The sequence below is a fragment of the Nicotiana tabacum genome, chromosome 10 (assembly GCF_000715075.1).
Source record: "Nicotiana tabacum cultivar K326 chromosome 10, ASM71507v2, whole genome shotgun sequence".
Classification (NCBI taxonomy): Eukaryota; Viridiplantae; Streptophyta; class Magnoliopsida; order Solanales; family Solanaceae; genus Nicotiana; species Nicotiana tabacum.
The window spans coordinates 80,993,411-81,010,358 of record NC_134089.1 but is presented as its reverse complement, the minus strand read 5'-3'; positions in this window follow the sequence as shown (position 1 = coordinate 81,010,358).

Below are 16,948 nucleotides of genomic sequence, written 5' to 3'. Positions count from 1 at the left end.
ATGAATTGTCTATTAAAAAGCACTACAACATCCAACGTTAACCATTTCTTTTCCAACAAAAATGCTTGCAACCAGAATAATTAGCAAGCTAAACGTCTTTCAATCAAAATCCACGAGAATTATTGGGAGCTTAACAACGTAAAATTTTGTGGTTCTAAACGAGCAGGGTGCAATCTTTTTCAAGAATATCATACGGATATTTCACTACTCCAGGTATGTTAAGGCTATCCCTTCTTTTTTTTGGCATGATCCATACGATACGAAGGAAACTTGCAAAAGTACAAATTCCATAAATGACTCTATTCATAGAAGTATTAGAGATATCTATGTTCCTGAATTTCCATGTGTCATAATATTTTATCATCTGTTCATGGATCTCAGAAAAATACGAAAGTTGAAAAGAGTTTACTTTATGATATTGCTCAAGACACAATGGTCTTATAAAATTCCGAAAGATTTTATTAATGTACTTTTCATGCATTGCATTCATGAGCATTGACCCCTAACCATATGGCGTAATATACGCGTATATATGTAAATATATGTATATGAGATATGAGAAAAGGTTACGGCGTTATATGCGCATCACCACCTAATCAGCTGGTATATGATGATGATGTTGCCCACAGTGGCTGAAATATGATTCAAACGGCATTATATACGCGTATATATGTATGTATATATATGTATATGGGATATGGGAAAGGTTATAGCGTTATATATGCACCACCACCTAATCAACTGATATATGATGATGATTTTGCTCACAGTGGCCGATATGATATGACGGGATGCCCTCAGAGGCTGATGATGTTATGAAACATGTACATATGCACGACATGACATTCATACGCATATGCATGACGCTAAAAGTAATTTATGATTTACAAAGTTATTTAGACTTACAGGTTGAGTCATGTACTCTATATGTCTTCTATGGCTCTTATGTATTTATTTATGTGCCTTACATACTTGGTACATTATTTGTACTGACATCCCTTTTACCTAGGGATGCTGCGTTTCATGTCCGCAGGTCCCGATAGACAGGTCGAGAGCCCTCCAAGTAGGCTATCAGCTCAGCGGAAGATGTTGGTGCGCTCTATTTGCTTCGGAGTTGCTCGTTTGGTTAGTATGATTTAGATGTGTATTGTTTGATATGGCGAGATTCTGTCCAGACCTTTATGACATTTATGTATTCTTAGAGGCTTGTAGACATATGTCTTGTACATAAAAGATTGTACGGCCTTGTCGGCCTATATTTTGAGTTTATAAAGGATCATGTTGGCCTATTAGGTCCGTATGCATGTGTATATGATGATGTAATAAGAAAGATACATTACGTTGGTACTCGGTTGAGTAAGGTACCGAGTGCCGTCCAGCCCATCGGTTTGGGTCGTGACAAAAGTGGTATCAGAGCAGTTCTGTCCTAGGGAGTCTACAAGCCGTGTCTAGTAAAGTCTTATTTATGGGTGTGTCATGCACCACACTTATAAGCAGGAGGCTATAGGGCATTGAAGACTGTCACTCTTTTTTCTTACTCTAGATCGTGTGGTAGAGCTCACTTGTAAGAATTCAAGTCATGAGCTTCTATTTTTATTCGTAATAAGACGATGCCTACGTTCAGAAAGATGATCGATAAGATATATAGATGTGGAAGTGTTGAATTAGAGGAACTCGACTTCATATCATGCTTATGATAAGTAAATATGAGGTCTTCAGCAGATCATGGGTGTACTGAAAGGTGCAAGCTTTCTGATAAGAAGCCTTAAGGCAAGAATGTCTATCCGTCTTTATGGTAAAAGACAATGAGAGATTAAGAAGATAAATACAAGTTTCAACAAGCAAAAGAAGCAAGAGGAAGAAGAGTACGAGGTACCCAATTAATTAAGGCTAACGACATTTATAATTGAGGCAGAGGAACATAAGCTTTTTGAGTTATATTCAATAGTAACAGAGGTATATACAATTGGTCGTACCCATTCCAGATATGCCCTATGGGGGTTAATAGAAGCAGTATAAGAAGAAATGATGGATGAATTGTTTGTGACAGTTGACATTTCCAAAGGATATTTTAAATGTGCTAATAGATCTCCTTGTGAGACACCCAGATGGTACACTTTAAAATAGTGCAGCCAGATATGAGTATTGCAAAGACATGCACTATAAGCCTTGAAGGGATACATATTACCTCAGTGTGGCTTGTGTCCCTAGTAAATCTAGAACGCTAAGCAACTTGAAGAGCCACGAGAGGGAGTAAAGGGAATTTAAAAGCAAAAGAATGTCTTGTTCGAGATTTCAGAATAAAGTGATAGGCATAAATGTTAGCGGGAAATAAGAAAAGAGTTAATGAAGCATTATGAGTAAGATGTGGTACATGGATGACAACGGTAGATCCAAAGATCATAATATTAAAAAATTTATAGTCAAGTGAAGGAAGAGACAAGGGGTGACATGCCTTAGGACAACAAAAGAGTGTAGGCCATACAGTCATGTCCTTATTTTGAGAAGTAAGTCTGCAACTCTAGTGCGATTACCAAGAGGAAAAGCTAGACCCCAGAGTAATAGAAATCAGTATGGGCTGGTGAATAAGATAAACTAAATATGAATTAGGGACTGAGTGATTTGGTAATAGTCAACATTATGAGAATTTCAGATTGCATTCCGGCAATAATAGAATGGACGACAGAAGAATATCCTTTAAAGGTCATTCAGGAAGACGCTTCCCTAAAGCAAGCAATGTGAACAAAGTTAAGCTTAAGGGACTGTATGTGCCAGTTATATTAAGTGTCACCCTCGCGAGTAAGGAAATTTGTTATCCTTGGTACAGAAGGATTACTGTATGGCGAGTAAGGGTCATGGATGATGTGAAAGGATGCCAAAGATGAAAAGGTAAAACATCTATAGGAAAGTCGTCATAGCTCCAACTCTTAGTACTCCCCTAAAGGAGGGAATATGGAATGATAAAGGAAGAATGCGATAAAAATGAGAAAAGGGATGAGATTGCACTTATCCGAATCCTACAGTTATGTTATGATTCCATAACGTTACGTAAGCACAATGTCAGAAAAATGAAGTAAGTTTTCTTGCCCAGAAGGTTATTGATAAATAAGGAGCTAGTGCAAGAGGTAAGTTAGACAAAGGAAATAACCTAAGAGAGATTACGCCGAATATGGATATGAGAATGGGCCGATGAGTAGTTAGTAGTTGATTCAGGAAGAGCCTACTCATGGCTAGACAAGAAGTTACAGACAAATCAGTAGATCATGCAAGGTAAATGTAGTAAACCCTAACATGGAGATTTCATCCTCGCAGCAATATTGTTATAATACTTGAGATATATTCAAATAGGAATCGGGGTAGTTAAAGATATCGTATGAGTGTTACGGGGATAAAAGAAAGTGCCACTAGGAAGGCAGTCAAAATATCAGTTGTAGCAACCCTATAAGCACAAGGGCGCAGAGGTAAGAAACTACGGATAATTATAGGAAAGGAAGGACATCAAAAGATCCGTAATAAGCTCACAGCTTTACGAGAGTCAAGGGTTCTCCCTAAATAACGAAAGACTAGCTGAGGAAATAAGGAAGAAGGCTTCAACTTAAGCACAATGACTTAAAGAGGAAATGGTTGTGTAACAACAGTATCACAACAACATTATAAGCACTCTAAAAGAAAGTGGCACCTACCATGACTAATGAACGAGAAGTAAAATTAAAAGTAATATTCGAGATCATATGAGTTGGATAAAAACTCTGGCATGTGTAAGCACTAAGATGAGCTAAGTATGGATGTAACAAGGGGGCAAAAGGACCAGGAAAAGTAATAGCTTACGTTGAAAGAAAGCTAAAATGGAACGAAATAAATTATTCGATCAATGATCCAGAGTTAGTTACGTTACGAACTTACTTAAGGATTTGGAGTTTTATACATGCATCATATACAGCCACAGAAGATTCTGGTATACGTTAAAAGAAAGAATTGAGCCCAGGTCATAGATGAAGGATTGAATTGTTAAAGGATTTTATCATAAATATCCATAACGCCCATGAAAGGATAAGGTAATAACTGATACCATGAGCCACAAACCGGAAGATAGCTTAAGCCTACGTAAAGGCTGATCAGAAGGAAGAAGAAACTAAAGAATTACATTACCCAAGTAAATGAGGAGTCTGATTATTGGACCTAGAAAAATTATAGAAGTTGTTCTTGAGAACATGATAGATCACTCTTAATATTAGATGTTCAAGAGAAATCACAACAACCATAATCTATAATGGCTCTACAAGGAAGCCAGTTAGATAAAGTACCAGCCTCATAAGAAGTCAGTATGAAGCTCCCACCGAATTGTGTATGTACCAGAGGTGTGAGTATTATAATAGAGCTTCAAGTTATGGACGTGAATTACACATAAGTGGAAGAGAGGTTATGAAAGATATAAAAGATACGATATGAGATTTTAAGGTAAGTAAGGTAAATGTGAACAGTGAACGAGATACTCAAAGGCAGAATATGTGAATAGTCCATACTTTGGATAGAAGGCTAGAAGTGCTGGGATTCAATATCCAGGAATGATAGCGGCATAGTCAGTGGCATATCTCATAGCCTATGGTTTCTAGGTATCGAGGAGGCTAATTAAGACAGTAAAGAAGAGTTAGAGATGATGTGATGTCTCGCTTGATGTCCCAGAATGACATAAGGAAATCTATGATGCAAGCAAGTTGAAAGGTTACAAGTAATATAAATAGAGTTGTGTAGGTCACAAGCCATTATATGGTGAAGCGACAAGGTTCTAGAAGACGAGAGTAAGGATAAGAAAGGGCAAGTGAGAAGGTAACAAAAATGGATAAGTCCCCAGGATTAAGCCCATGAAAACAAGAAGAGAAGATGGTTTCTCTAAATTATACAAAGTTCACTATAGCCTGAATGAACTCAAAGGAGTCTAAGACTAATAGCATTTAGAATGCCACCCTGGTAATAGAATGAGGATGTAATTGTGATAGATAAAAGATGACGTTTGGGCCTTCGATTGAGTAATGATTCTACGATGAAAAGAAATGAATCTTATGAATTGGACAAGATTAAAGTACTCACGCAAGGTGAATAGCATTGGGATGCTGTGAGGTATGGTTATGAAAGAAGGGTATCTCCCCAGGTGGATCAATCTAATCATTTCAGACGTTCCCCGATAAAACGTGAATCCTAGCAGCAATATTACATAAAAGGTTAAGTTATCAGTGGTATATTGTAGATCAATATTGAGGTGAATCAATAATGGATGGACAAAAGTTACAAAGTATAAGATAAGATTAGGCCGTCATTCTATAGATGAACATTAATAAGGAAGCATTAAAGGACTTAAATTTATATATATGTAATGAGAAACGAGAGTAAGCTGGGATTTGGTAGTAGACCTCAACAACGATAAATTAAAGTAAGAGTTATGGCAGTAAATTCATATGGATGGTTAAACGGACCTGTGCGATGAGATATAACAATATTCATGAATTCAACCAAGTACCGAGCGAAGAACTTCAGTATACTCATAAATGCCCAAAGGGACATCTTATCAAGCTCTACATGTGAAGCCTAGAGATCGGACACACTTACAAGATTAAAACTATACAGGCTGCATGATGAAAAGTAGCAACAGTTACGAGATTGGAAGGATTCCGACTACAAGTTGTGGTGTGAGAAGGAGGCCTAAGGAGGGATGCCCTAGACTTTGGACCTATTCATAGAACAGTCGCCTAGATGGCAAGGATAGTTCTAAAGTATTCGGAAGATATAAGTTTAGAAAATGATAAGTGCATTGGTCAACATTCGAGGACGAATGTTCCAATGGGGGAATGATGTTACACCCCGCAATATTATGTCCCCCAGTATTATATTACGACAATGTTATGCTTTGCAGTAATATGTTACGATGATGTCACCCTCTGCAGTAATATATTACGATAATGTTACGTCCTGCGGTAATAAGTTACGCTAGTGTTGTACCCAGCAGTATTACATTACAGTGATGTTACGCTTCACAATAATAAGTTATGACGATGTTGCACTATGCAGTAATGTACGTTGAATTTGTCGTAAGGTAATTGACATCAGTCCAAGGAAAAGATTATTTGGTTATTATAAGAATTATAAGTGATGAGTAAATTCGTGAAGGTAAGAGGGTAAGTAAAACTGAAGAAAATGAATTTTGTCGAAGTTTGCATTTTGGGATAAAATACGGCATGAGCTAAAATACCCGGTATTTATGGACTAGTGTCATACAAGGTACTACATGACCATAAGGTGTACAAGATATGTTAAAAGAGAGTAGTATTTAATTAAGTTGAGATAATTTTTTAAATTATGCAGGTAATTGATTAATTACCGAGTAATAGGATATTACCCAATTAACTAATAAGTGGGTAAAGATTAATAATTTCCATCCCAGAACGTGGCAGTTAGCCACTTCATAAAGAAATGACTAAGGGTCTTCCTTGATTAGGTGACATACCCTTGCCAATTTAAAGAATTTTCTATATAAACATATAATGAGAAGTGGAGACATTTGCATGCTGGTGAGTTCCAAGAATTTCATTTTCAGGAATACTACCATCAGAATATATATTAAATCATTACTATACTTAGAACTTAGTCATGAATTATCTATTAAAAAGCACTACAACATCCAACGTTAGCCATTTGTTTTCCAACCAAAATGCTTGCAACCAGAATAATTAGCAAGCTAAACGTCTTTCAATCAAAATCCACGAGAATTATTGGGAGCTTAACAACGTAAAATTTTGCGGTTCTAAACGAGTAGGGTGCAACCTTTTCCAAGAATATCATACGGATATTTCACTATTCCAGGTATGTTAAGGCTATCCCTTCTTTCTTTTGGCATGATCCATACGATATGAAGGAAACGTGCAAAAGCACAAATTTCATAAATGACTCTATCCATAGAAGTATTAGAGATATCTATGTTCCTGAATTTCCATGTGTCATAATATTTTATCATCTGTTCATGGGTCTCAGAAAAATACGAAAGTTGAAAAGAGTTTACTTTATGATATTGCTCAAGACACAATGGTCTTATGAAATTCCGAAAGATTTTATTAACGTACTTTTCATGCATTGCATTCATGAGCATTGACCCATGACCAGATGGCGTTATATACGCGTATATATGTATGTATATATATATATATATATATATATATATATATATATATATATATATATATATATATATATATATATATATATGTATATGTATATGGGATATGGGAAAGGTTATGGCGTTATATACTCACCACCACCTAATTAGTTGGTATATGATGATGATTTTGCCCACAATGGCCGATATGATATGATGGGATGCCCTCAGAGGCTGATGATGTTATGAAGCATGTACCTATGCACGACATGACATTCATACGCATATGCATGACGCTAAAAGTAATTTATGTTTACAAAGTTATTCAGACTTACAGGTTAAGTCATGTACTCTATATGACTTCCATGTCTCTTATGTATTTATTTATGTGCCTTACATACTCGGTACATTATTCGTACTGACGTCCCTTTTGCTTGGGGACGCTGCGTTTCATGCCCGCAGGTCCCGATAGACAGGTCGAGAGCCCTCCAAGTAGGCTATCAGCTTAGCGGAAGATGTTGGTGCGCTCCATTTGCTTCGAAGGTGCTCATTTGGTTAGTATGATTTAGACGTGTATTGTTTGGTATGGCGGGACTTTGTCCCGACTTTATGACACTTATGTATTCTTAGAGGCTTATAGACATATGTCGTGTACATAAAAGATTGTACGGCCTTGTCGGCCTATGTTTTGAGTTTATAAAGGATCACGTTGGCCTATTAGGCCCGTATGCATGTGTATATAATGATATAATATGAAAGATACACTACGTTGGTACTTCGGTTGATTAAGGTATCACGTGCCCGTCCCGGCCCATCGGTTTGGATCGTGACAATTTCAGTAATGTAAAGCAAAGAAAAAAAGAGCAGCAATTCCACTATTGACAGCCATTAAAAAGCTTTGAAACTTTGAATTCGAATTTGGGTTTTTAAAAACTATTATTTTGTTTGGATTGGGTGTTATTGCAAACAATTGAAAATATGGTTTGGAGTTTATATCTCAATTTTGAGAGTGTTTTGGTGAAGATTAGACTTGATTTTGGCTGAATTTCAGATTGAAACTCGTAGAAGAAGAAGAAGAAGACATGAATACATTATACTGCCGAAATTGTAGTAAAGTTATAGTAAAATTGTTGAAAAATTGTATTCTGTTGTTTATATATATATATTTTTAATTTAAATATTCTTTAAAAATTGAACAATATTATATAAAAATTATATTTAAGTTGTATGATATTGTAGTTGTATATAACTTAGTAGAAACAATGTATGAAAATTGTAGATAAGTTGTATAATATATAATTAGTTGTATGAAATTTATTTTTACTATGTACAAATCAGACACTAATTATACAAAAGACATATTGTATAAAATTTATATTTACGCTGTATGATATTGTAGTTGTATTTAACTGTGTAGAAATTTGTATCTCATTTTGAATATTAACCTTTCCTTGGTTTTGCCACACATTTTGTCTTAGGAGAAGCCTAAGATCATGTCTGCCCGAAGAATTAGCAACAACTGTATCTTAATGAAATATGATAATCTCAAGATTAAAGCAATGCTACTGAAACGTTTTTTATTGACCTTCACCCCTGTACATGTTAAGTTTCTGCTTGGGCATTACATCAACTCAACTAAGAAACTGAATAGGGGGTGGTGTAATTTTTATTTCTTCTTGTTAATATTATTTTCTGTTGCTATATTATTGCATTTTTGCAACTGCTACTGCAAAGGCAAGGGTTGGTAGTATCGGACTGTACATAAAATCAGAGTTTCCAGCCTTTGCTGTTTGTATTATCGTCTCAAACTGAATCAATAGAGGGATGACAATACTATTCAGATAGACATTACACTTTTCTTATGTGAAAAGGAAGACGGGACTACTGGCACTTATATTACATAAATCCCTAATAGGCAAAGGAAGAGGGGACTACTGGCACTTTTCTGGTTCCAGATAGATAAATAGTTTAAAATAATGGAAGATCCGGAGAGAAAGGAGAAAAAAAGGAAAATGGTGTAACTAAATCCCTTGATTGAAGGTACAAATAATGTATTGAGGAGCCTTTTAAAGTGGATTATATATATTTTGTATACAAAACTTGTTTATGCTGGGTAATTAGCTAAATATGGACATTAAGAGTAATAAAGTTTCAAATAATGTATAGAAATGAAACAATCCCTTTTTATAATAGTATAGATTATTACTTATTATTACTAGGGGAAGGGAGCACTACTAGAAATTCGGCCAAAACCGACCGCGGCGAACCGACGGACTTCAGTCGGTCAAAAAACCAAACAAAGTCAATCGCTTTTTTAAAATATTTTATTTTTAAAAAATTTTACGAAACCGCCAACTTCAGTCTTTTTTTTGTACAAAAATGCGAGAAACTATTTTAGTATCCCGCGAAATTTTTTTGTTAAGAAACCGACCGAAATCGGTCGAATTTTATATAAAATAAATTAAAACTAATATTCAAAAACTGACCAAAATTGATCACTTATTTTAAAAAACCAACCGACTTCGGTCGGTAATTTTGTATTTTTAATAAAATCGACCGAAATCGGTCGGTTATTTTCGCGCGAAAATGAAATTAAAGAGTACAAATAAATTAAAAGAAAGTCTTAAACGAAAATGTACCAATAATCTAGTGGTAGAATAGTATCCTGCCACAGTACAAACCTTGGTTCGAGTCCCAGATGGTGCATTTTTAATTGCATGATTAAAAATACCAACCGAATTCGGCCAAAAAATACCGACCGACTTCGGTCGGTTTTTTCAACAGATTTTTTCTTTTTGGGTCATTTCTGAAAATTAATTTACCGACCGAAGTCGGTCGGAAATTGTCACCGACCGAAATCGGTCGGAAATTGTGACCGACTTTGGCTCGCTATTTTTTGCCGACCAACCTATTTTCGACGGATTAAAGTCGGTCGAAAATTGGTCGGTTTCTCCAGTTTTTTGACCGATTTCGGTCGATATTTTTGGACGGTTTAGGCAGTTTTCTAGTACTGAAAGGGAAAATTTATTTGTGTAATAATTAATGTTGTTTGTTTTAGATTTAATACCCTAAAACCCACCTAACGATATAATTTTGTCAGTTTCCTGCCTAAACTATCGTCTGTCCCCGAAAATTCCCTATACTATATCCCCCTTCATAATAAAACTCTCTCGTCTCTTATGTGGTATAATGCGTGTAATAAATCACCAAAGAACGCGTGAAGACTGAAAAAGCTATTAAAATGGCCCACATAACAGTGTTTAATGGCTAATTGGCCTTTCTCTTTTTAAAATGCATATTTCTTTTTATTTTCTCCTCCTTTTCTTTATATTTCACCTTCCTTCATCATCATTTTACCTTTCTTCTCCATTTCTTCATCTGAATTCATTTGAAATTCCCTGTCTCTTGTCAAAGCCCTAATCTTCTATAGAGATTCAGGAGCAGAACCTAATTTTTATCTCGATTTTCAAACAGAAGCAAGAACAAACAATACAATGGAGGTTAGAAGCAAGATTAATAGAGAAAATCACTACCGAGAGAAGGTGTAGCCATTCTCCGATGAGAGCAAAGAGAAGATTTTTTTTTTACAATGACCCAGTAATTTTAACCCTAGCACCCTTTTATATTTTCTTCATGTAATTTTTTACAAATGATATAATCAAGAATATTAATATCTTAATTAAGTTTATTTTTTAGATTAAGGTAAGTAAATATCTACGTATATTGCCATATGATAGATTTTAAAAATAATTTGGAGCGTGTATTATACGCACTAGTAAGAATACGACGAACGGATTTTATTGTGAAAGATGATATAGTTCAGGGAATTTTCGGGGATAGACGATAGTTTAGGTAGGTAACTCACAACGAATGTATAGTTTAGGCAAATTTTAGGGTACTAACTCTTTGTTTTATGGCTAAAAAATGAAGAAGTCTATCACAACCTCACTCGCGCGCTTCAGTGAAAAAGAGACCATCAAATATATTTTTTGCAAAGTCGAGTTTAAAGTACTAACATAAATGTAGAGACGGAGCTAGTATTTGAATTTATGGGTTTCTAAATTTTAATCCTTTTAAGTTAATATGTTCTAAATTAATAATTTATATATATTAAATAAATTTTTAAGACAATACAAAATTTGAACCAAAACTAATCTATAGCCGACACTCTATAGCTCCTCTACTGAATCCGGAAGCACCACAGAAAACGGAGCATATATTTATGTCAAGTGGCCAGTTTGATGAGGATGCCATTGTCTTTAGGACCTTATCCTCAAATTAAACCTCTCTATAGTCATCATTTTATTCTCCACCATTTGGTTCTCTTCTTCCTTATCTTTTCCATCATATGTATTTGACTTGGGGTTTTTGGAAGTTTATGAAATAGGGACCGGGTGTCCAAAGGAACTTTAGCTACATTTCTCAAATCATGAGGCCATTTAGGAAACGACATATTGTGTTTCTTTTTCCATTTTTCGCCATCAACTGACAAAACTTGAACTCATAGGAGAATCACATCAAAAATCACCCTTCCGTGATGAAACAAATACAATTCAAAGTTAAGCTTTGGTAATTAAGATTATGATTTCAATTGAATTAATATTTATTTATCCGTAAAATAGTACAGTTGAATTTTTAACGTGATTTATAGAGAAGCGAATCGATTTGATCCCAAAATGATAAATAAACTAAATGAAATGCAAGACTTAACAGAAATCGAGATAAGACAGTAAATAGCTTGGTTCTGGGAGCACCATCATTCCCAGAAGACTCAACACGGCCAAGGACTCCAAAGAGAAATTTCCTTCTACAAGCCCTCGTACATGGGCTGTTGGCATGTACCCTTCTTCCATCCGTCCTTCTAGCATCCCTACTATGAAAGAGGACTGTGATTTTCATGATCTGAACATCATCGCTCTCGAACTGGTGGAGCAAGTAACCTTCCCTAAGAAGGGCTTTATGTACTTTTATACATACCCATTTACTTTGGGTGCGTTATCTCTAAGCAGGGGAATTGACCCCCTGATTTTGGAGTTGTGCCACAGATACCAAATTTGTTTGGCACAGGTGGGCCCTTCGGTGTGGTGAATGGTAGCCTGTCTATGGTGGTTGTATTAAGAGATGAAGGAAGATCTCACCTTGGTTCACATGATAAACCTCTACTCCCTTAAGATTTTTCGTGGAGGAGTAATAAACTTTAGAAAATGTGGCCACCATGCTTTGTTCACCAGCATGGATGATGACAACGACCGAGGATTTATGGATCGGTTTGTTGTTATTGCCTCCACATATATCATCCAGGCCACGACTCTATCTTTCCTTAAGCCATAGACTCATACACATAAGTTTAAAGCCTGTCTTTTCTCTAAAAAATGTAGTTTTGTGTTGTTATTGATTCTTCTCTTTTTACTATTTCAGCAACTCGATGGATACCACCAAGGGTTGAAGGTTTGTACTAGTGGTTTTAGAAGATCCTGGGTACTACTGTGACGACCCAAAGGGTCATCACCTATTTTCTTACCTATTATGTGCTTCCGAGGCCTTGAAAACCTCATTTAGAGTCGCTTCGATTTGCGTGCGCAGTCCGAGGCGTAACCGGAAAGCTTAAATATGAAATTTTGTGAAAAATGCTAAGTTTTGATGTTTAAATGAATAAATTTGACTTCGGTCAACATTTTGGGTAAACGGACTCGGACCCGTGATTTGACGGTCCCAGAGGGTCCGTAGGAAAATAAGGGACTCGGGCGTATGCCTGAAATCGGAATCCGAGGTCCCTAGCCCGAGAAGTGAATTTTTTTAAGGAAATTATTTTTCTGAAAATGTCTAAGAAAATTGAAATGAAATTTGATTAGAACGAGTTGGTATCGGGCCCATATTTTGGTTCCGGTGCCAGGTACAAGTCTTATATATGACTTGAGTCATTCTTGTGAAATTTGGTTAAAATCGGACGTCGTTTGACGCGATCCGGACCTTAATTGAGAAATGTGATGTTTAAAAGAGTTTTGAGAAACTTCATTGATCTTTAGGTTTAATTCGATGCTCGTGATGTTATTTTGGTAATTTGATTACACGAATATGTTCGTAGGATGTTTTTGAGGTTGTGTGTATACTTGGGTTGGAGTTTCAAGGGCTCGGGTGAGTTTCGAGTAGGTTCCGGGATGCCTTAGGCTTAGAAAGTTAGGTCTTGCAGGTTCAGGAAGCCACAATCTCTGAAACCTCTAGTGTGGTCTGCGAGAAATCGCGTGCGACCGCGGAGGGGCCAGCGTGGCCACGGTTGCCTTTGTTCGGTCCACGGTGGAAGCTGTGCGGCCGCAGTCGCCTTTGTGTGGTCCGTACAGGGTGCTCAACTGCAGGTCTTCAGGGAGGGGCCAGCGCGGCCGCGGTCGCCTTTGTGCGGTCCGCAGTGGAGGCTGTGCGGCCACAATCCATTTGATGCAGTCTACACTAGGTGTCAGAGAGGGGTATAAATAAACGGAAATTTTAGATATTTTTCACTTTTCAAAACCCCAAAACATAAGAGGCGATTTTCAAACAACCTTTCTTCTCCAAAACGTTGGTAAGTGATTTCTAACTCATTTTCTTCACTCTTTAACATCTTTTAACATGATTTCGACTTCAAATCAAAGATATTCATGGGGAAAATTGGGTATTTTGGGTAGAACCTAGGTTTTCTAAAATTGGGGATTTGGACCTCAATTTAAAGTCCGATTTCAAAAAAAATTATACATTTGGATTCGTGGGGGAATGGGTAATCGGGTTTAGGTCTGAACCTCGGGTTTCGACCACGTGTCCCCGGGGGTGATTTTTGATTTTTTGGGTAAAATTTTGGGAAAACTCATTTTCATGCATTGGGGTTGATTCATTTAGCACTTATTGATGTAATTAAGTAATTTGTTACTAGATTCGAGCGGATTGGTGGTGGAATCAAGGGGGTAAAGCTATAATTGAGGCTTGAGTGGTGTTCAAAGCTTCAAGGTAAGTGTTTGGTCTATCCTTAGCTTGAGGTATTAGGAGTTGAGTCTTATTTGCTACGTGCTTATTGTCGAGTACGACGTATAGGCATGGTGACGAGTATCTATACGTTGGTGTCTAGCATGACCGTGAGTCTTTATATTGGGGATATTCTGATCTTGTTGTATCTTTCATGCCTTAATGATGATTTCTATATGTTGTAAAAAGCATGTGAAAGAAATTGTGATCTTTGAACTTCGGGAAGCATTGGCTCGAGTGGTAATACGAATTGTGAAAGTATATGAGATAAATGGAACCCTTTGGAGCATTGGCTCAAGTGGAGAAGTGAGTTATAAAGTAAGAAGTGAATGAAGGAGAAAGAGTTATTAAATTGTTCCCTTGCCGGGATGCTTGTTGGTTTGTTGATTATCTTCCTTGCCGGGATGTTGAGATTTATTGATATTGTTCCCTTGCCGGGACTTAGCTGTTTAATTGTATTCCCTTATTGGGATTTCTATTATTATTATTTTTTTAATCCCTTGCCCCTTGTTTGTGATTGTTGTTTGGGTGAGGAAGAGCGATAAAGCACGAAGGGTGATGCCGTGCATTGTTTGCTATTGTGAGAAAAGTGTGTAAAGCACGAAGGGTGATGCCGTGCCATACGATGTACCATTCCATACCGATATTCATTGACTATATTGTGAGGAAAGAGAGTAAAAGCATGAAGGGTGATGTCGTGCACATTATTAAGATATGATTGATTTGGTGAGGACGAGAGTAAAAGCACGAAAGGTGATGCCGTGCATTTGTTGATTTCTGATTTCCTTGTTGATATCCGAGTTATGTCGTTTCTTTCATTACTTGCTGTTATTTGATTTACTTCGATGTATTAGATTTCCTTACCCTATATGCCTTGTGATTGTTGTTGTGAGGAAGAGCGTAAAGCACGAAGGGTGATGCCGTGTATTGTTTTGGTGAGGACGAGAGTAAAATCACGAAGGGTGATGCCGTGCATTTGTTGATTTCTGCTTACTTGTTGATATTCTAGTTATGTTGTTTCTTTCCTTACTTGATGCCTTTCTATTCGGAACTATATTCACCCCACAGCATGTTTCCGCTTCCCGCATTGACTGGTTATTCTTATATCTCTTTTCCGTTGTATATATATATATGAACTGCACAGGTTTATTTGGAGTCTGGTCCTAGCCTCATCACTACTTCGCCGAGGTTAGGCTGGACACTTACCAGCATATGGGGTCGGTTGTGCTGATACTACACTCTGTGCTCTTTTGCACAGATCCAGGTCTTGGACAACAGCATAGCGCGAGAGTCATCCTTCAGTCCAGTGAGACACCGAGGTAGCCTTGCAGGCATCCGTAGGCCCGACGTTTCCTCTATCTTTTATTTCAGTCTGTTATCTCATGTTTCCGAGACAAACAGTTTATATTTTTCTTTCTAACGGTTGTATTTAGTACTCTTAGAAGTTCGTGAGTAACATGACACCAGTTCTTGCATAGAGGCATATGTGGATTTCTGCATTATTGTTCAGTTTCTTTAATTTACGTCTTCCGCATATTTATTTAATTCTGTTGTTTTCATGTTATTACTGATAATTGTCAAAAGAAGTAATTTGTTAATGAAGTAGCAGTTAAGAATTGGCTTGCCTAGCTCACATTAGTAGGCGACATCACGACTCCCGAAGGTGAGAAATACGGGCCGTGACAAGTTGGTATCAAAGCTCTAGGTTACATAGGTCTCACAACTCACGGACAGGCTCAGTAGAGTCTGAGGGATTGGTACGGAGACGTCTGTATTTATCCCCCAGAAGCTACAGAGTTAGGAAAATCTCACATTAGTTCTCCCTTGTCGTACGAATTTGTTCCTCAAATGCTAAGTGGATTTCTACTCTGTTCTTTCGCAGATGGCGAGAACACACGCTTTCTCATCTACCACTCAACAGCCCAAGCCCCCAGCAACAACTTCCACTAGGGGCAGAGGGCGAGGGAGAGGCCGTGCTAGAGGCCGAGGTAGGGGCAGAGTTTAGCCCCGAGCAGCAGCGCCAGTGGCGGAGCCTCAAGTTGATTTTGAGGAGGATGTTCCGGCCCCAGCAGTTCCGGTAGGCCCAGCTCAAGTCCCAGAAGGATTTGCTACCCTAGTTCTTCAGGATGCTTTGGTCTGATTGGTGGACCTCATGGAGAGTGTCACCCGAGCAGGTTTGCTTCCTGTAGCACCAGCCACTTCTCAGGCTGGAGGAGGGGACCAGACTCCTGCTACTCGCACCCCGGAGTAGGTAGCTCCTCAAATTCAGACTCCAGCGGTTCAGCCAGTTAGAGCAGTTCAGCCGGGTGTAGTAGCTTAGACCGGTGATGGAATGGCTATGTCTGCCGATGCTTTGTGGAGGCTGGATAGGTTCACCAAGCTCTTCACTACTACTTTCAGCGGTGCTTCTTCTGAGGATCCCCATGATTTTCTATATAGCTGTCACGAGGTTCTCAGGAACATGGGTATTGTTGAGACCAATGGGGTCGATTTTGCTTCATTCCGCTTGTCTGGATCCGCCAAGACTTTGTGGAGGGATTATTGCTTAGCTAGACCAACTGGGTCGCCATCTTTGACTTGGGAGCAGTTTGCAGCATTGTTTCTGGAGAAGTTTCTCCCCGTGACCTAGAGAGAGGCCTATCGGAGGCAATTTGAGCGCCTCCAGTAGGGTTCCATGACGGTCACTCAGTATGAGACCAGGTTCATCGACTTAGCTCGCCATGCTCTTGTCATACTTCCTACCGAGAGAGAGGGTAAGGAGGTTTATCGACGGTCTTATTCAGCCGATTCGTCTTCAGATGGCCAAGGAGGCCG